The 20851-nt window shown below is 44.7% G+C and overlaps 1 protein-coding gene across 4 annotated transcripts in view; it reads right to left on the bottom strand.

Annotated features, from left to right (window-relative positions):
• BRF1 (BRF1 RNA polymerase III transcription initiation factor subunit) overlaps positions 1–20851 on the bottom strand; it is a 310658-nt gene that overhangs the window by 226437 nt on the left and 63370 nt on the right. The gene's annotated exons all lie outside the window — the stretch shown is intronic.

The following is a 20851-nucleotide window of genomic DNA, read 5'->3' as shown; positions in this document are numbered from 1 at the left end:
GTCTGTGCCTGTTCCTACTCTGCTCATCACCATCCCAGTGCCCCCCCCCCCCCGCGAGCTATGCCCACATGCCAGTGGGGCATCACCCAGCTGCCACTGTGCGGCGCCAGCACACACATGGCCTCTGTGTAGGCCTCTCCTCCTCCACTTTAAAGGGGCTGTGTAGGCCCTCGAATTTAAAGGGAGGTGCCAGAGATTCAGACAGCCAAATTGCGTTTCAGTACCTCTCTCAATCAAGGTGGCCACCTTCTCCCGCTGTTCCCCCTCCCCAGCAACTGATACACCCCATACTGCCTCTAAATATAAAAGGTTCAGTTTATAACTTCTGATAGACAGCTATACCCTCCATTAGAATTTTCGGAACCAGGGGTTCTCAAACCTGAGTCCCCAGATGCTGCTGGACAAGATCACTGTGGCTAACGGCACAGCAGGGAAATGCCTGAGTAACAAGCAGAAGGTTGCCCGTTTGAATCCCCGCTGGTACTATATCGGGCAGCAGAGATATAGGAAGATGCTGAAAGGCATCCTCTCACACTGCGCGGGAGGAGGCAATGGTAAACCCCTCCTGTATTCTACCAAAATAAAACCACAGGGCTCTGTGGGTGCCAGGAGTCAAAATCGACTTGACGGCACACTTTACCTTACCTTACTTTAGTCCAAAAATAGCTGGGGGGCCAAAGCTCCCTGCAGACAGGAAGAGTATAAGCACCTTCCTGTCCGAAACAGGCCTTGCCTCAGTTTCAAGCTCAGTTTCAAGGCTGGTGTGTGTGTTCTTCCTTGCTCTGTCTGCTTGGCTTGACCTCTGGCACATTCCTGACCTTCGGCTACCAGCTTTGATCCCTTAGCCCTGACTCACTGCCTGGCTCTTCTGGTTGCAGCTGCTAGCCTTGTGCCACCTAGTGGCCACTCCCCACAACTCAGCCCCGACACATCCATCCACAAGTGCAAACAAAACCAAAAATTTTCTAACCCTAAGGCAATGACAGCTGCATTTTCTTGCCTAGAAGAAAATGCACCCGATTTTAAGAAGAATCTGAAAACATACCTGTTTAATCAGGCTTTTAATTTACAATTTTAAGTTTTAGAGTTATCTATATTTTAAATTGTTTTGCTATAATGTTTTAATTGTTGTGCTTTAGACTGTACACTGCCCAAAAATTTCAATATGGGGGCCGTATAGAAATGTGCCAAATAAATTAAATGAAATGATGATGTCAAGAACAAACAAAGGATGTTACATGTGCAGGACTTACAAGAGTTCTGGGGAGCACATTCCCTTCAGAACATTAAGTTATTCGACAAAATGTCATTAATGCAGTGATATTTTGTTTGGAACCAACCATTAAAGGTTAATCACTGTTAAGCTGAAAGCTCATTTGACGTTCCCGCAGAACAGCAATGGGAGAAGGATAAAATGAACAGCAGGGAGAAGACCAAAAAAACTTTGGCAATTCCACCTGATAAACAAAGAATTAAAAAAAGGTGGGTTTTAATATAGGAAAATAGGAACATAGGAAGCTGCCGTCTGCTGATTCAAACCATAGGTCCATCTACACAGACTGGCAGTGTTTAGAAGTTATCTGATATATTAGCTAGCCATTAAGTGCGCTCTTTGAAGTAAATATTTTGGGTAGCACACATACTAAAGTGCTTCATTATTAAGAAAGGAATGTTAATTACAACTATAATTATAACAAAGGTAAGAACATAAGAACCGCCCTGCTGGATCAGGCCCAAGGCCCATCTAGTCCAGCATCTTGTTTCACACAGGGGCCCACCAGATGTATATGTGCTTTCAAGAACCCAGAGTGCTTCACAGAGTGCTTGAAAGCACATATACATCTGGTGGGCCCCTGTGTGAAACAAGATGCTGTTACCAGAGAACTGGTGTAGCATGCTGCTAGAGACTTCCCCAGTGCAAACCTTGGCTGCATCGTGAACTCTCTAAGCGGCCTTAAGCAAGCGACGCCCTCTTGGCCTCAGTTACCTAGCTTGGATAATAATGCTTACCTTACCAGGTGGTTGTAAAAACTACATGCAGACACAAGGCTCGTTTCACATGACCCCTGGCAGGCTAGGAGGAGCGCCCGCTCAGCCTGGATACGAGAGTCAGCACACTCCCGGTTTTCTGTCGTGTGCTTGTGACTGAGGGTGAGCGCACCCTATCCTGATTCCATCCCCAGCATTTTACTATTACTTTTCAACAAAAAAGCTCTCAAAGTAGTTCATGTAGAATAATATGGAGAAGATGGTTTAACATGGTCAAGTTTTGCCAAGGCAGAAGGAAGAGCCATCTTACCCCAGCTGCCGCCTCGGACATGATCATTCTTCTCGCCTTCTACCTTAATGTTTGCAAGCACACGATCAAAAATCAGGAGTGCTCTCCCCAGCTTTCCTACACAGGCTGGGCAATTTCCTACCCTGCTCCCAGCGGTTGAGTGAATGTCCAATTAATTACTTCATCGTTTCCCATTTTGGGACTCTGTCAGGACACTAGCTGACAGCTCTTTATCTCACCTTGCACTAGACAGGAGGAATTTATTTTATTACAATGCATTTCTTCACTGCTTTTCTTCGTACTAGAAGTAATCTGTATATCCCTTTTTGTTTAGAAGATGTTGTTGTGCCGTCGAGTCGGTGTTGACTCCTGGCGACCACAGAACCCTGTGGTTTTCTTTGGTAGAATACAGGAGGAATTTACCATTGTCATCTCCCATGCAGTATGATGCCTTTCAGCACTTTCCTGTATCACTGCTGCCCGATATAGGAGTTTCCCATAATCTGGGAAACATACCAGCGGGGATTTGAACAGGCAACCTCTTGCTCCCTAGGCAAGTTACTTCCCCACTGTGCCATTAGGTGGCTGCTTTAGAGGGTGTAGCCAGATCTCATTTACTTAGATTAAGAGCTTCCGATCTCAGTAGACAATATTGTCTGGAGAAAGGCTTGCTATAGGGCCATTCGATTGTCAAGACCAGATTGCTGCAAAGTCTCTGGCAACACCCAACTACTATTATCTTTGAATTCTTTCCACATATCCATCCACCTCCTCCAGTAGCCTGTGTCACAACAGTTGCCAAGAAATGACAATAGTTAACTGCCTAGACTGCACATGGCACCCTCAAACAACAGTGTAAAGTTTACAGTAACCCCTGTTAACAGAAGACGCCACCAGAAGAAGAGACATTTGCCTTGGGGCGACCTTTCATGAGAAGGCCCATAATCAGACACAACCCACAACAATGATACAGAAGAAAGGGAACCACCTTATCTTGCTTTAAAAAAATTGCTTCATCTTGGATGGTTTGAATTATTAATGTTTCTTCTCTGAATAAAGGCAGATGACTTATAACACAGCCAACACTGTCCGCTCTTAAATCTTTCCAGGACTTAAGACCATTCAACTGACCTAAGCTAACCTCAACACCTTTTAGTTTTACATCAAACACAAATGTCTGATGAAGAACATGTCTCTTAAAACCTCACTTCCCGTATTCCTAATGACCAGCAGGTCCAAAACTGAGCATTTTTGCACTTGCCGTGTGAAAGACTCTGGAGCTCGAACCAAGTCGTAAGAGGCTAGAACTAAGAGGTACTTGGGGCTGGGTGCACTCCAGCCTCAGAGCCTTTTTCAGTCATAGAATTCAATGTGCAACATTGACCCCCCCCCAATTGGCAGGCAGGATAAAGCCTCCAGAATGGCCAAGCCTAGAATAAAACATTGAGTATGGCTTTCTGCACTTGCCCTCTAAACGGAGCAGTAGCTTCAGACTCCAGCTTCAGCACCAAGCAGCAACTTTATGGGACTGGGCTTGAGAATATACATTCCAGGTCTGGATTCAGGTAGAGCCACTCAAAGTCCAATTATCTGCATTTCTCATTGTGTAACCCTACGCCTACTATTTCATATGGAGAGTACAGAACTCTGTCATCCATCAAAGAGGAATTGTACCCTAGAAGAAAGAGGAAATCCAGAAGTAGCTTTTTGGCATCAACCATGCGACACTCACAATGGTTGTGAAGGGAGCCTTATGTAATACATGAGAAGAGGACTGAATGATGCCACAGTCCCAAAATCAGACAGTGGATTAAATAATGAATTAGTCAGCAGTGAAGATAAGCAACAGGGCTTATCTGAGCCAGCTAATGCTCATTTTCTTTCCAGGAAATTTGCAATGTGCTCTAACGCAGAGTAACCACAAAACCTGAGCCAGTCCTTCAGCTAACAAGTTTTAGAAACCTATCCAACATCATCTCTCTTCACATCAGTATCTTATAATGTATTGCCTAAGCAACAATGAGACATATTTTTGCTGTTAAAAGTACATTAACTCAGTGCAGGCATATTGTTCAAGGATAGCAAAGCCTCCAGGGAAAGCCGGAGAACATCTTAACAGCATGCTGATGAAATCTTCAGCTGTGTCGGGGAAGCAGAGGATAGATTAGTATGCCAATTGCCAGAAACAGGAACTCGGCGGAGCATATTTTGAAGAAGAGTTTCTCCTCCACTTCTCATCTGGAGTACTTATTGTACCTTCTCCCTAGTCAACAGGTGCTTTAGCAAGTATTACGATGCCAACTGATGGCAGCCTCAGATGGAATTCAATCGCAGCCAGGGTTATATCAAACCAAGCAGGAACAGTAAGGAGACAAGACAAGCAGAAGATGCAAAGTTAGAAAATAATGTGCAAATATTGTCTCACCCATAAGCATGGGGAAATGCCCCTTCCAAGCAAGAGCTGTGGCAAGGGCAGTTCCAACAGCCATGATCACAAATAGTGATGGAGAAGAGTGCCACCTCAAGCAGAATCTGGGCTGAGGTCATGGCTTCTATCAAAGGCAGAAGCATTTTGGTAACAGAGCCCCTCGCCCCCAGTCTTCTGGAATATTCTGGCCATCTGCCCATGAACTGTTATGGAAATTCACAAGAGGTGGGAGTTGGTCTTGTGATAGCAAGCATGACTTGTTCCCTTAGCTAAGCAGAGTCCACCCTGGTTGCATATGAATGGGAGACTAGAAGTGTGAGCACTGTCAGATATCCCCCTCAGGGGCTAAAACCGCTCTGGGAAGAGCAGAAGGTTTCAAGTTCCCTCCCTGGCTTCTCCAAGATAGGGCTGAGAAAGATTCCTGCCTGCAACCTTGGAGATGCTGCTGCCAATCTGTGGAAGACAATACTGAGCTAGATAGACTAATGGTCTGACTCAGTATATGGCAGCTTCCTATGTCCCTAACTATACAGACCTTGATCACACCTGAGCTGCGCTTCAGCCACCTCCCATTGCTGGAAGCCTCCAGCACACCAAGGGAAAGAATTATATCGCTATTCCTTCGGCATGGCAAGGGGTTCAGAAACATTTCTGAGCCACGCTGTGCCTCACTTTGTTTTGCCACACTAGGCTTCCCTGCTGATGTCCAAAGTGGATGCTGGCATCTATTCCAGATTCCATAACCTACTCTGGAGTTCGGGCAGAGTGGAATTCACTCACTGCACTTTCCACCAACGTTTCCGACAGCAGAATTTAATCAAAGATGAAAAGGATTAATTTTCTAATCTGACCTCTTCTCTGCACAGGGTCATTATAATTTAGGAAGAAACCAGTTAATCCCTTAGAGAATAGAAATATCTCTCCCACCCCATCCACACACACCCCTCCACCCGCCTTCCACTTCAGGAAAGTTTGTTTTCCATCACATTAAAACCATAAGGCCAATCAATGCAGAATTTGGCTTGTTTGACAAAAATAATTTTAGTACATTTTATGTAATTCCAGAGCATACAATTCAGATCAGCTTGTTACCTATTTATTACAGAGCTCAATTTAGAGGACTGATTCTAACCTTTAGAACCCAAAATGGCCTGGGACCAGAGTATCTTAAGAATCATCTCCAGCCATATGAATCTACTCAAGATAGATAAACTTTATTACAGTCTTTGACCAGTACAGAAACAAGAAGGAATATGATACCCATTACAATAACGACAGTGTAGTTTTTATGAATATATTATGACATAGTAAATTATTCCATTACATTAGTCATTAGATTTTGCTGTATATTCATTACTATAAGCCAAAACCTAGCCACATTATGAGTAAGAATTGGCTTTATAATGACAAAAGAAATGAGATATATACTTCATCTTCTCTGCCTGGTATATCCTTAATCAAAAATAAAATTAATGAATTTCACAAGTCCTTGTAAAAATTACAATATAATAAGACATGACCCACATCCTCTATGGCATGCCTATCACATGGACAGTAGCGTTCAGAGTAAGGAACCTTACCATATCTACCATATTCAACCACCGAGGGCAATACGTCAAAGCGGGCCAGCCCAAATGCTCTACCATACTTAAAATGTAAAGTGTGCCGTCAAGTCGATTTTGATTCCTGGCACTCACAGAGCCCTGTGGTTTTATTTTGGTAGAATACAGGAGGGGTTTACCATTGCCTCCTCCTGCGTAGTATGAGATGATGCCTTTCAGCATCTTCCTATATCGCTGCTGCCCAATATAGTAGCAGCGGAGATTCGAACCGGCAACCTTCTACCTGTTAGTCAAGCATTTCCCCACTGCACCACTTAAGGTGATCTACAATACTTAGAGATAGTTAAAGCTTGACAAGAATCACCTGGCTTAGTACTAAAGGCAAATGTCAATATTTTAATTCATTTGAATCTACTCGATATCCCCCCACCGTGAGAAGTACAGATCCACCGTGCAAAGTGTGACACCTTCACCTTCAGTGAACACAAGGGAAGGTGCCACAACAGAAAAGGTTCTAAAGCAATGAATGGAAGGCTGTGCCGAAGGAATTTATTTTATTATTATTAGATGGATAAATAAATCTCTGCCTAGACCCACTGCTGCTCATGTTTTAACAAACAGCTAAGATACACCTCATTCAAGAGACTTTTTTAGGCACTGCTTTTCAGAACATCTCCAACTGCTGCTTTTTTATACTAGCTTTGCTTTTTATTGTTTTAGTTTTTAAAATGTCACGTTGTTTAAATTGTTTTATTGAATGGTTTGTTAACGTGAACAATTTTCTGAAGAAAGGCGGGTTCAAAGTGTTGAAAATAAACAAAACCAAGGCCACTTCAGACATGATAATGAGCAGAAGGAATGGAAAGCACAATATGCACATCCTGCTCCCACTTCTGTCATATCAAAAGGGGAATGTTTTCTATCTCCCCCTGCAAGGAGATATGCAAGCGCCCAATGCGGGAGTAACCTATGCGCTTCTCTTGGCGTGGGAGAATGTTGTAAACATTCTCTCCTGAACAGGAGAGAGAAATGTAGGCAACAGGATGTGAAAGACAACAGAACCTTATTTCTCCACACACATATCCACCTCCAGCCTGTCAAATCAAAAGTGTCTCTGAATCCTTTCAGTATTAAGGAGGTTGCCAATATGAGCATAGGGGTGAGGCTGGAACTCAGTGGTAGAGCGTCTGCTTGGCAGAAGGTCCCAGGTTCACTTTCTGGCATCTCCAGGGTAGACTGGGAGAGACTCCGGCCTCAAAGCTTGAGAGTCAGTGTAGCCTGGCATGCTCAACTGTGGCCCTCCTGCAGATGTTGGCCTACAACTCCCATAATCTCTGGTTACGGACCACTGTGGCTGGGGATTATGGGAGCTGCCGTTCAAAAACAGCTGGGGATTATGGGAGTTGCCGTTCAAAAACAGCTGCCGTTCAAGTTGAGCAGGCCTGGTGTAGACTCTCTGTCGGTCAGTGTAGACCACGGATTCTCCACGTTGGGTCCCCAGATGTTATTGGACTTCAACTCCCATAATCTGCAGCCCCGGTGGCCTTTGCTAGGGGATTATGGGAGTTGAAGTTCAATAACATCCGAGGACCCAATATTGAGAATCCCTGGTGTAGACAATACTGAGGTAAATAGGTCAATGGTCAGACTCACTATAAAGCAGCTTCCTATAGTTCTACACACAACAGAGAGGAGAACTGGTCTTGTGGTAGCAAGCATGATTTGTCTCCATAGCTAAGCAGGGTCTGCCCTGGTTGCATATGAATGGGAGACTAGTCGTGTGAGCACTGTAAGATATTCCCCTCAGGGGATGGAACCGCTCTGGGAAGAGCATCTAGGTTTCAAGATCCCTCCATGGCATCTCCAAGACAGGGCTGGGAAAGACTACTGCCTACAACCTTGGAGAAGCTGCTGCCAGTCTGTGTAGACAATACTGAGCTAGATGGACCTATGGTCTGACTCAGTATATGGCAGCTTCCTGTGTTCCTAACAATTGCATTCAGTGGCTAACACTAGTCTGCTAACTTCTGCGATAAATTATTATTGTCCGAGTTCACCAATCTTATACACAGTTTACGATTACTGAAATTGTGTACGTGAAGTGCTTTGAACATTTGAAATACCAGCTATAAATGCTAAGTAAATTAAGTTCACTGTAGCAACCCAAGAGATCAATAACCTATCATGCATTTTATCAAGCCAGAATGCTTTTTCATTCCAAAAGGCTTGCTTAAGACATACAAATTAATTTGGTCTGTTCACTAACCGAACACAGTTTTGCTCCTAAGACCTGTAAATATTAGCATAGCTGGAAGCACCCGCCTCAAATGATCTTTAAGAAGCAATTTGGAAAGCTACTCAAATGCACACACACATCCAAAAGGAAACATGAAAGCAACCATTCATTATTTTGCTTAAGATCTCTACCCTTGAAGACTCAAACCAGTCCACTGATGAAATATTCAACATTTACCAGTTAAAAGGGAAAGCTTTACAATATGTGATATTCTTATAGCAAGTGGCAAAAGTCAGTTTATTTACAAGAAAAAATGGCAATTATCAAGGTTTTAAGACAACAACTATACACACTTCCATTTAAAGAAGAGACAGACTTTTAACCAGACCAAAAGGAATAGTTTCTTGGAAGTGTCATCTTGAATGTTTATGCCTCTTAATCCTCTAAAGACTGAACACTTATCGCTAGTCTTGTTTGCTACACAGAAAGTGCTCTTTTCATTATCAGGGCTTTTTTTTTTTTTTTTAAAGAGACGCTGTAAACTTATCTCGGTTACTAGAGTTCTTCATGAGAAAAATATGCATTGATGCATGTATCATTTGCTGCTGGTAAATTAATAGCTGCCAGCAATGTGCTGGGAAAGATGTAAGTCGGTTCCTTTTCACACACTGTGCTCTTTGCAGATTTGACTGCGATTCGGCATTGAGGTTTCATGTAACACACTACAGTACAAAGACAGCAATCTGTTGGGAGGTAGCTTGGCTCAGGAAAACAGCTACAAGAAACCACAAGGCTCCATCCTTATTGCTTCTCTCCAATTCAAGATAAATGCCCTGCTGTCCAGCACCATCCATGCATTTTTAACTGGACATAACTTTCATTGTGTCCAACAGGATGTGTTTCTGTTTACGAAGCTGCTGACTTCGTGATTCCCCCTTAAAACCGCCAGTCATGACAACTCAGCAATGACCTACACATACGGCAGAATAAGGGGGTGGGCTCTTGGAAGTGGTAGAAAAGACTGTACCTCTTTGGACTGCAGGTGGAGGACGCTAAGCACAAGAGAAATTGCCAACTCTCCCTCCAAACCTTCTGTGCATGCCAGAAGACCTGGGAAAGGAGGTGGGTCAGTGATGAGCAGAAAGGCTGCCTAGTCAGCCAAGCCAATATTTGTGGACTCCAGAAAGCAGCCTGGGGTCTGACTATGAGCAACTTGGATCCCATGCAGACTGTACTTTTGAGTTCAATGCCATTTACTCACCTATACAACACACGCCATATCTGTGGACAGCCTAACCTACATCACAGGGTTGTTGTGAGGAGAAACATAACCATGTACACCGCTCTGGGCTCCTTGGAGGAAGAGCAGGTTATAAATGTAATTAATAAATAATAGAGTTTAATTTGGTTAAAGCAAAGGAAGGAGAGGGTGTGGGATGGAATGCAGAGAATAGGAAGAAGAGCCAGAGGAACAGATCTCAAAAATTAAGGGTCAGTTCACACATGCCCACTAACCACTCGTTGACTAGCTCCGTAATTATTCCCCTCTGTTAATGAGCCACCACAGATCACTATACTGCAGGGCTGCTCAACCTCGGCCCTCCTACAGATGCTCTTGGCCACTGTGGCTGGGGATTATGGGAGTTGTAGTCCAGAAACAGCTGGGGGGCCTACGTTGAGCAGGCCTGCTATACTGCCATGCCACCCAGTGTCAATGTAGTTTTCAACAGAGATCATTTGGCACAAAGTCACCCAGTGAGCTCAAACATCAAAAAATCAAACATCAAAAAATCAATCCACATCATCCTGAGCTCCTTGGAGGAAGGGTGCCATAAAGATGTTAAACATCTGTAACTTTTTACTCACATCTATGCAGTTCCATAATATGATACTTTTTTAGCTGAATTACTTCTGTGTGTGTGTGTGTGTGTGTGTGTGTGTGTGTGTGTGTGTGTGTGTGTGACACATATATAATTATCCAAGTTTGTTTTTCCACCCAGTTTTGGGTGGAGAGCAGAAAAACACTGATTTGTAAACATGGGATGTTAATAGAACAAGATACAATCCACACCTGTATCCTGCTTGCACTGGACAGAAACACCCTAATCTGACTCTCAAGCTCCACCATGACACACACTCCCCAGCATATGTGGAAAGGAAAATTAAAGGCCATTTGTCAGACATACAGGGGATCCATCCTTCATTTTTTCCATCAGCCAGCTGTATCTATTCCCTCCAACGCAAAGTTCACACGGTGAACCATCTGTTGGCTAAATCCTAGTGAAAACAACTTGGTCCAATCTTCCTGTTGTGAGACAAATGAGACACTTGCCAAGAGTCCCTCCACTCCCATTCACCTTCCTTTCCTCTCTAAATATGGCTTGCCTCCGATTAGATTGAATGCCTGGCAAACAAAGCTGGTTTCACTTCTAAAGCGGCGTGCAGTTCCTAGTGGTGTCATGTAATAACAAGAAGTTTTCCAATTGCTAACACTGAAGAATCCATGAGTTAATGGCCTCAGCTTTTATGAACGTGGCAGTGCAGTAGCTCTCCAAAATACAGGTTGGTTGGTTTTTTTAAAATCAAAACAATTGAAGGCTCCCCTCTTTTTTTTAGTATTTGTATTTATAAAATTACATCTACGTCAGTCAAGCAGACTCCCACAACAGCTAACAAATATAAAAACAACAATGAAATCCACAAATCAAAATGCACATGCAAACCTATGAAGTCAGCAGCCAAAAAACTGCAACCAGCCATAATGATGAGACTATGGCTGCTTTTACAGAATGGGAAATTCAATAAACCAGCCAGCTAAAATCTCTCAGGGATAGGCAAGACAGCAAGGCCCATTCCATTAGCTTGGCTGGGATCATCTGCTATTGGGTTTCTTGCCTCTCAGATGGGCTTACCTAGTCATTATAACAATTATGCAATATGGTACCTGGTTTTGCTTATTTTCCTCTTCCCTCCCATCCCATCTCCCATTTATATTATGTCCATCAGACTGTATGCCATTGTTTTACACTGTAAACTGCCTTGAAGGCATTGACAGAAATAATAAAGGCAAGAGTTCAGCAATGTATTTAAGCAGGCTTGTATCAAGATAAGTCATCTAAAAATGTCACAATCCTACACTTCACATATGTATAGCTCTACTCTGAGGTGGGGGAAAACAGAAAATAAGCTACCACCTCTGACAAGTCATGTCCACAATACTCTCCACCTTGAACTACGTCTGTGGTAAATAAACTGAGAGAAGAGATTCCTGCCAGCACTTCCAGACACAACTCCCAACTGCAACTGGTGCAAATGCAATTCCCAACTATCCCCTGCTAACTGGGCAAAGAGGCACCTTTTACTGTGGTGATTCTCTTTATTTAGCAGGGGGAGAGTAACTGGCCCTATACACCCCCAGCACAGTACTTCCAGTGACTGTTGCTGGTGTCTATCTTGTGTTTTTTTTAGAATGTGAGACCTTTGGGGACAGGGAGCCATCTTATTTATTTATTATTCTCTGTGTAAACCGCCCTGAGCCATTTTTGGAAGGGCGGTATAGAAATCGAATTAATAATAACTAGCCAACCCCACACAGAGCATCTGTGTGCCGCTTTGGGGCCGGCTGTTTCCCCCTCCCTCTTCCTCCTGCCCTTGTCTCTCCTCTCTTCCCCTTCCCTCCGGCCCGCGCTCTCCAGCCCTCCTCCCCTCCCGTTCCTCCCCCCACAAGGTAGCAAAGAAGGGCCCTGCAACCGCCGTTTTTTCTCCCTCATGTCCGCCCGCTGCCGCCTTTCTCTCCGTCCGCCCATTGCCCGCCGCCGCTTTTCTCTCCCCGCCCACTGCCATCTTTCTCTCCCCACCCGCTGCCCGCCGCCTTTCTCTCCCTCCGCCCACCGCCGCCTCTCTCCCGCCGCCCCCATCCGCCACCTTTCTCTCCCCTGCCCCCCACCCATCGCCTCTCTCCCCCTGCCGCCTTTCTCTCCCCCTGCCCGCTGCCCACCGCCGCCTTTCTCTCCCCCCACCTGCCTCCGCCTTTCTCTCCCCTCACCCGCTGCCTGCCGCCTTTCTCTCCCCCCTCCTCCACCCGCCGGTCGGCCAGCGGCCACTGCCAGCGCTTTCTTCCCCCTCTCCTCCTCAGTCCTCACTTCGGAACTCTTGCAGCCTGTCGCGAGAGTTCCGCCACCAAATCCTGGGCATGCATGTCCCACTCACCCTCTCTGGCGCCAGGCCAGGGCCAGTCCTTCCCACTGCCTCCCGCCTCCCAGCCCAGGCTGCAGCCGAGATGGCCCCTCCTCACAATGGGCTGGGCCAAAGCCCAGCCAATCAGGCGCCTCCGCCGGCCAAACAGAGCTCAGCCAATCAGGTGCCTCCCTTGCCGGCACGCATTGTCTTGCCACATCTCCACGCTGGCTGGCTAAGAGAATTAATTATAAAGATAAAGATAAAGATAAAGATAAAAATAATAATAATAATAACAACAACAACTACTGGTGGATAGGAGAGCTTGTCTTGTGGTAGCAAGTATGACGTCCCCATAGCTAAGCAGGGTCCACCCTGGTTGCATATGAATGGGAAACTACATGTGTGAGCACTGTAAGACATTCCCCTTAAGGGATGGAGCCACTTTGGGAAGAGCATCTAGGTTCCAAGTTCCCTCCCTTGCTTCTCCAAGATAGGGCTGAGAGAGATTCCTGCCTGCAACCTTGGCGAAGCTGCTGCCAGTCTGTGAAGACAATACTGAGCTAGACAGACCAATGGTCTGACTCAGTATATGGCAGCTTCTTATGTTCCTATGGAGCAGAATACTGCAGCCAAGTTGATTTCCGAGCCATCTCAAAGATACCATATTACACCTACATTTAAAAGAACTACACTGGCTACCGATATGTTTCTGGGCAAAATACGAGGTGCTGGTTATAACCTACAAAGCCCTAAACCGCTTAGGCCCTGGGTATTTAAGAGAAACTTCTTCTCCACTATGAGAAGATGTTCAGAGTCCCTTTGCACTCAAGTCTCTTTGCCCACTGATATCATTTGGAGAGATCCGTCTGCAGTTGCCCCAGTTTGTCTGGGATGGGCCTTCTCTGTTGCCGCCTCAAGACTTTGGAATGCTCTCCCTGCTGAAATAAGAGCTTCCCCAACTCTTTTGGGAAAGCTTCTAAAGATGCATTTATTCACCCAAGCTTTTTAATTAGAATTGTGGTTTTAAATTGTTTTCGTATTTTAATTTGTTTTATGTTGTTGCAAACTGCCCAGAGAAGAACGTTTGGGACAGTGTACAAATATAATTAATACATACATACACACACAGAGAGAAGGGGTAGGGGGTATAAAAGCTCCTGAGAAAATACTGCTGAAGATTCTCCAGATATTAATGAAGGAGCACGGCCACATCAAGTTCAGAAAGTCAGAGCTGGAAGCAACAAATGACTGCCCAGTTTTTCTCCAGCAGGGAAGAGCCCCTCCCCCAGTAATTGGTTTTATTGTCTAACTGCTCTTACCATTAAGATCATAATGTTCAACCAAAATCTGCACTCTTGTAACTTAAGCCCATTAGATCTAGCCCAGCCCTCGGGGGCAGCAGAGAACAAATCTTTGCCCTCTGCTATGCGGCAACCATTCAAGAACTGGAAGAGTGCTATCACATCCACCCTAAACCTGCTCATCTCTAGCACCCAGTTGATTCTACCCTGTCTCATTTTCCAGACCTCTGACCACCTTCCTCTGAATCTGTTCTTAAAGTGCAGCACCCAGAACGGGACACAGTACTCCAGATTAGGTTTGATTCGTGTGCACAAGCCACTAATCCAAAGACACATTTGATTGTTTGTTTTGCCTAAAACATAATTTTGCATTTGGCTCTGTTGAATTTCATTTTGTTACTTTTAATCCTGTTTTCCATTCTATCAAAGGTTATATTGAATTTTATTCCTATCTTAAGAACTTAAGTCGGCCCTGCTAGATCAGGTCCAAAGCCTATCTAATCTAGCCTATCTAGACCACAATGGCCCACCAGATGCCTCTGAGAAGCTCACAGGAAGAGGTGAGGGCTATCCCTCCGAGTTCTGTGTCATCTGCAAATCTGATGAGGATTCCCTCCACCATTTCATCTAAAGCACTGATTTTTAAAAAGCTGAAATGAAGAGTAGAGGTTCAGAACAGAGCCCTGCAGCACCCTCATCAAATCCTCTCTCCAGTTTGATAAGGAGCCATTTATGAACTCTCCAAGTAGAGTTTTCCAACCAGCTGTGGAGCTACCTGACAATATTGGCCTCTAATCCACTCTGACCAGTATGCTTATCAAAATATTGTGAGGAAATTTGGCAAATGCTTTCCTGAAATCAAGACAGATTCTGTCCACAGCACCTCCACAATCCACTAAACTAGTAAACCCATCCAAAAATCTGGTGGCGACTCAGAGGCGGGCCTTCTCTGTAGCTGCTCTTGGGCTGTGGAATGCACTCCCAACAGAAATCCGCAATTTGAGATGATTACTGTCCTTCAGGAGAGCCCTTAAAACCTATCTGTTTGGCCTGGCCTTCCAGGGTTTTTAAATGATTGACAAACTGTTTTAAATTTTTTAAAATTGCTGCCCTGATTTTCCAGGGTTTTTTAGCTGTTTTAATTGTTTAATGGGTTTTATTCCGTTTTTATAGTTTGATTTTAACTGTTAACTTGTTTTAATTGTTTTTACTGTGTTGTAAACTGCCCTGAGCCATTTTGGAAGGGTGGTATAATAGATAGGTAGGTAGGTAGGTAGGTAGGAAGGATTAGTCTGGCAGAATTTATTATTGACAAATCCATGCTAGCTTCAACTAATCACTGCATTATCATCACAAAACTTACAGACTGACTTATTTATAATCTGTTCTAGGTCCTGGAATCAGAGTCAGATTGTCCAGTCTGTAGTTTCCCAGGTTCTCTTCCCCACTTTTTGGACAATATTAGCCCATCTCCAGTCTTGGGGCACCTCTTCCATTCTCCAGGTTCCCTCAACGATAACACTCAGAGATTCTGAGAAATTGTTTTAGTATCTTAAGCTACGATTCATCTGACCTTGAAAATTTAAATTAATTTAAGGTTGATAGGTATTTGGTATTTGTGCAACTAGACATGCACACATACAATCTCATTGTTTCACCCAATGGACAGATGTCCTTAGAAAGCGAAAAGTGGAGAAATCACAACATTTTTAAAAATCCAACAATGCATAAAAACCAGCTTTCAATAATTTCACCTTCAGTTCACACACACACCCAACACACACTTAAATTCCCCTTTATTAAAATAAATACCAAGTATTCCACCTGGAAAATACTATGCAAGCCAAAACTGCTTTAATGGGTAACATCAGAGGTCAGCCACATATCATAGATGAACCGGTTAAACTGGTCAAAAGCTATATTCAACTCTGCTATAGGACTTTGTCTCTTGGGAACTGTGGCAACAACTGAACAGCTCTTTGTTTCTATCAAGCCGTACATGTAAGGGTAGAAAAACTTTTCAAAATATTTAGAGTAACACAACTGAGGTCTGTTACTATTTCAAGCTGCAAATTAAAGACCAAAGTCTGTGAAATGTGCTAAAGACTAGCAACAAGAGCCAGTGAAGTATAAGTGGATACAACATTGGATTCAGAATGGGGATCAGTTTTTGGTTCCTTAATAAGAACATGAGAACAGCCCTGCTGGATCAGACCCAAGGCTCATCCACCAGTCCAGCATCCTGTTTCACACAGTGGCCCACCAGATGCCACTGAGAAGCCCATAGCCAAGAGGTGAGGGCCTGCCCACTGCAATTGGTATTTAGAGGCATCTTGACCTATAGCCACCAGACTAGTAGATAGACTTGTCCTCCATGAATTTGTCTAAGCCCCTTTTACAGCCATCCAAGCTACTGTTCCCTCTAAGGCATGCGCACGCTCACAAGTTTTTGGATGTCTGCTCAGTTCATATTAGATCCTGGCTCAGGTTGAATCAGAAAGGCCCCATTCTGAATGAAGGTGAGCACAAACTGCCTTGATACTGCCACCCAGAACAAAACTCATTCCACACAGAGATGAACAAATAAATTAGAGGGACCACTGCCTCCCACGCTAGAGAATTCCATAAATTAATTATGCATTAATTATGTGTGAAAAAATACTTCCTTTTGTTGGTTCTAAAATTACCTGCCCTCATTTTCATGGGATGCCCCCTGGTTCTAGTGATGTGGGAGAGGAAGAAACATTTCTCTCTGTCCACTCTCTCTAGTCCATGCATAATTTTATATATCTCGATCATGTTGCCTCTTTTCCAAACACTTTTCCAAACTACAGGCCCAGATGCTGTAGCCTGGCCTCATAAGGAAGGTGTTCCAGGCCCCTGATCATCTTGGTTGCCCTCTTCTGCACCTTTTCCAGTTCTTCAAGGTCCTTCTTAAGATACAGTGACCAGAATTGTACACAGTATTCCAAATGTGGCAGCACCATAGATATGTATAAGGGCATTATAATATTATAATTTTTATTTTCAATCCCCTTCCTAATGATCCCCAACAATGGAATTTGCCTTTTTCACAGCTGCCACACCTGGAGTCGACACTTCCAATGAGCTGTCCACCAAGACCCCAAGACCCTTCTCTTTGGTTCTTTCGAGTCCCACTTCCCTTGACCCTGAACCGAACAGTAATAACCCGGGTTCAAATTCCTGCTTCAGCCATAAAGCTCCTATCTTGCTGCAAAACAGAGAGCTGAAGCTTGCACCTCAAGGAAGGATAGGATTGGGGGGCAGCGGCACACTTCGAATTTGTTCCTAACAGCAGAACAGCCACTTTAAAGAGCACAGCTTCTTCCATGTTTTCCCCCTCACTGGCCTAGATTAGAGCTTACAACAGCATTAGCAAAACATTTTCTTGCTAGTATTACAGAACAAGTGCCAGCGTGTAATTCACCCAAATGATGCAAAAGTGTAATGCTCAGAGTCGGAAAGAAATCAACAAGTCACTCTTCCATTAAGAAGCATAACACAGGATTAGCATGGGAGGGAAGGGCCCATCATTCAGCAGCGGAATGCATGCAATAAGGCTCTAGGTTCAGCCCCCAGCATGCTGTGTCATGTGCCCTGTCAATAATTATTTGTACACTCCTTAAGAAGTTGGCCTGAGCAGAGAACACAGATTAAAAATACAAATAAGAGTCAATAATTTTTTTTAAAGGACAGATATGCCTCCTGAGGGTGTTTCAAAGTCTAAGCACAACAGCACATAACACAACAGCTCTGTCCTACAGACCTACCAAGCTCAACTCAGGCAAAGAACAGAAGCACCCCCAAAGATGTTAATGGGCAGCCAGAATTATTTGGGAGCAAGCAGTTCTTTAGATTAGGGATTCTCAACATTGGGTCCCCAGATGTTATTGGACTTCGACTCCCATAATCCCCAGCCTTAGGCCACTAAGGCTGGGGATTATGGGAGTTGAGGTCCAATAACATCTGAGGACCCAACGTTGAGAATCCCTGCTTTAGATAATCTGATCTGGACCCAAACAGTCTAGGAGAGCTGGTCTTGTGGTAGCAAGCATGACTTGTCCCCTTAGCTAAGCAGGGTCTGCCCTGGTTGCATATGAAAGGGAGACTAGAAGTGTGAGCACTGTAAGATATCTCCCTCAGGGGATAGAGCCACTCTGGGAAGAGCAGAAGGTTCCAAGTTCCCTCCCTGGCTTCCCCAAGATAGGGCTGAGAGAGACTCCTGCCTGCAACCTTGGAGAAGCCACTGCCAGTCTGTGAAGACAATACTGAGCTAGAGAGACCAATGGTCTGACTCAGTATATGGCACCTTCCTATGTTCCTATGCAGGACTTTGAAGTAATAACCAGCACTTTAAACGGGGCACAGAAATGAAGTGGGAGCCAATGCAATTCAAAAAACATCAGAATAATACGCTAAAGGATATTGGGGGCAGACTAGAAAAGGCCTTACCCTAAAATCCTGGAAAGAGGTCGCCAGCAAGAGCAGACAGCACTGAGCCCGTCTCAAAAAGCCCTCTCCAGAAACACTGAGAGGTCAGAAGTGCCATAATTAGGACAGGCTCCCCCTTCAACCCACAGATGCTCATTACAATGTGGGGCAAGCTTCTCACCCCCACATATGTAGGTCCATGCTCTCTGTCCATTCCCTCCCAAATGTTCATCTGTGTGCATGGGATATTATCTCCACAGGATTCACTACCTGCTCCTGGTATTGGGGCCACGAGCTGCATCTGGGAAGTGCACATATGCCTCTTATTCCACAAAGAGGCAAGGTGTATTGCCCAGCAGTGTTCCCTCTAAGATGTGTGCACGTGCACACACAAACATTTTTTTTTTAATGTCCGCTCAGTTAATTTAGGAGCCCACTCAAATTGAATCAGGAAGGCCTCATTCTGACCGCATGTGCCCACACGCTGCCTTGATACTGCCGCCCAGAACAAGACTCATTCTGCACACAGATGGAAAAAAATGAGAGGGACCACTGTTGTCCAGTACTACCTGCACCCAGTGGAGCAGGAAGAGGGCTATACAGATCCATTATCATGTGTACAGCTGCCCAAGTGGGATGGGATGGACTGCGCCTGGAGGAAAACATAAGTTATGCTGTCTTGTGAGATTCCTCTAAGTTACAAATCTTTCAAGTTCCTGTTTATGAGAACAAGTGCACCTAACGGTCTGGCAGGCACAGATGTCAAGTTCATGTCTACAGAAGAGAACCTAGCTGAATATTCCCGGATTCTCAATGTACGTGAAACTACTTATCCACTCTAGTTAGTGCCTGAGCTTATGTAACAGACCCACACAGATCAGAGAGACAGATGGTCTCTCGCACATACTCTCCCATCCTAGGGGCTGGATATCAAGGTAACAGCAAGGGCAAGGTTGGAGCAATTTATATTGATGAAATAATAGAAAGGATAATATTGTCTCATCATATTCTTTTAACTGCCCCTCCAAAAAACTAGTAGACAATAGCCCCATTACATTGCATACAATGCCGAATTACACATGCAAATGCTTTTTAAAGGTCTCCTTGACAGTGCCTGCAAGATCACTGCAGCTTTGTGCCAATTAACTTCCGGTAGCAAAAAGAGTAGTTTGCTCATAGTAACAGGTACTCCCTATGGGTACAGTCAGTTGGCCAAATTATTCTGAGAAACAACAGCATGGCTGTGGCTAATCTAGTTGATGCCCCCTGCAGGTCAGGGGACCAAACTATTATTACCACCACCTCCACTTATATGTCACTTTTCAACAAAAGTTCTCAAAGCGGTTTACATAGAAAAATGAAAAATAAATAAAACATTCCCCTGTCCCCAAAAGGGTTACAGTCAAAAAAGAAACACACACCAGCAACAGTCATGGGAAGGAAGGGGTTGGATATAAGGATGTGCCCGGAACCATTCCAGAGGCGGCAGGGGTATTCCCTTAATGGTGGGGCAGGGTGCATGCCTCCTGCCGCATTTCCCCCGCCGGCGCTCCGTTGTATCAAAGCCCCTTGGGGCGGCAGCATACCTCCCTCCCGCCCCGTTGCCCTCATCGGCCAGAAGGGGCCGGAAGTAAGTACTGGGCGCGTGTGCACACCCCCGCCGCCTCTGAAAGCCGAAACAGCCTCGGTGGCCGAAACATTTCGGAGGTCTCTATAATGGCCTCCAAAATGTTTCAGGCTCAAGCCTAGTTGGATATAGACAGTTGCTCTCCCCTGCTTAATATAAAGAGACGCACTACTTTAAAGGGGTTTTTTGCTCAGTTTGAGGGGTAACTGAAGTAAATTCCACAGTAGGGATGTGCCCTAACCTTAGGGAAATGTAGGGAAATTCGAAAGGCAGCTTAAGAAAAAGGAGAGCAGGTCTTTACCTACTTTCCGCTGCCCCATTCAACTTCCTGCTGGGGCAGCACGCATCTCAATAACCCCCTGCACGACATCAGCACACATATGGCATCCGCGCATGCACAAGCGCCATTTGCATGGTAAGCAACACTATGTGCAGGGCTTTTGGGGACCAGCACCACCCCAGGAGGAAGCTGAAGTGGTGGCGGTGAATAGGTAAGGACCTGCTTTCCCCTGCTAACTGAACTGATAGGCACCTTTTTAAAGTGATGAGTCTCTTTAATGAGCAGGGAGAGAGCAACTGGCCCTTTTCATCTCCAGTGGCTGTTGCTGGGGTCTATATCTTATGTTTCTTAGTTTTTTTAGATTGTGAGCCCTTTTGGGACAGGGAGCCATTTTATTTATTTATTTTTTCTATGTAAACCACTTTGGGAACTTTTGTTGAAAAGCGGTATATAAATATTTGTCATCGTAATCGTAAATATTAATCGCCACCGCCATATTGCTTTCCTT

The sequence above is a fragment of the Hemicordylus capensis genome, chromosome 1 (assembly GCF_027244095.1).
Source record: "Hemicordylus capensis ecotype Gifberg chromosome 1, rHemCap1.1.pri, whole genome shotgun sequence".
NCBI lineage: Eukaryota > Metazoa > Chordata > Lepidosauria > Squamata > Cordylidae > Hemicordylus > Hemicordylus capensis.
Note: the sequence above shows the minus strand (reverse complement) of the source record. Positions and strands in the feature narration are given on the sequence as shown.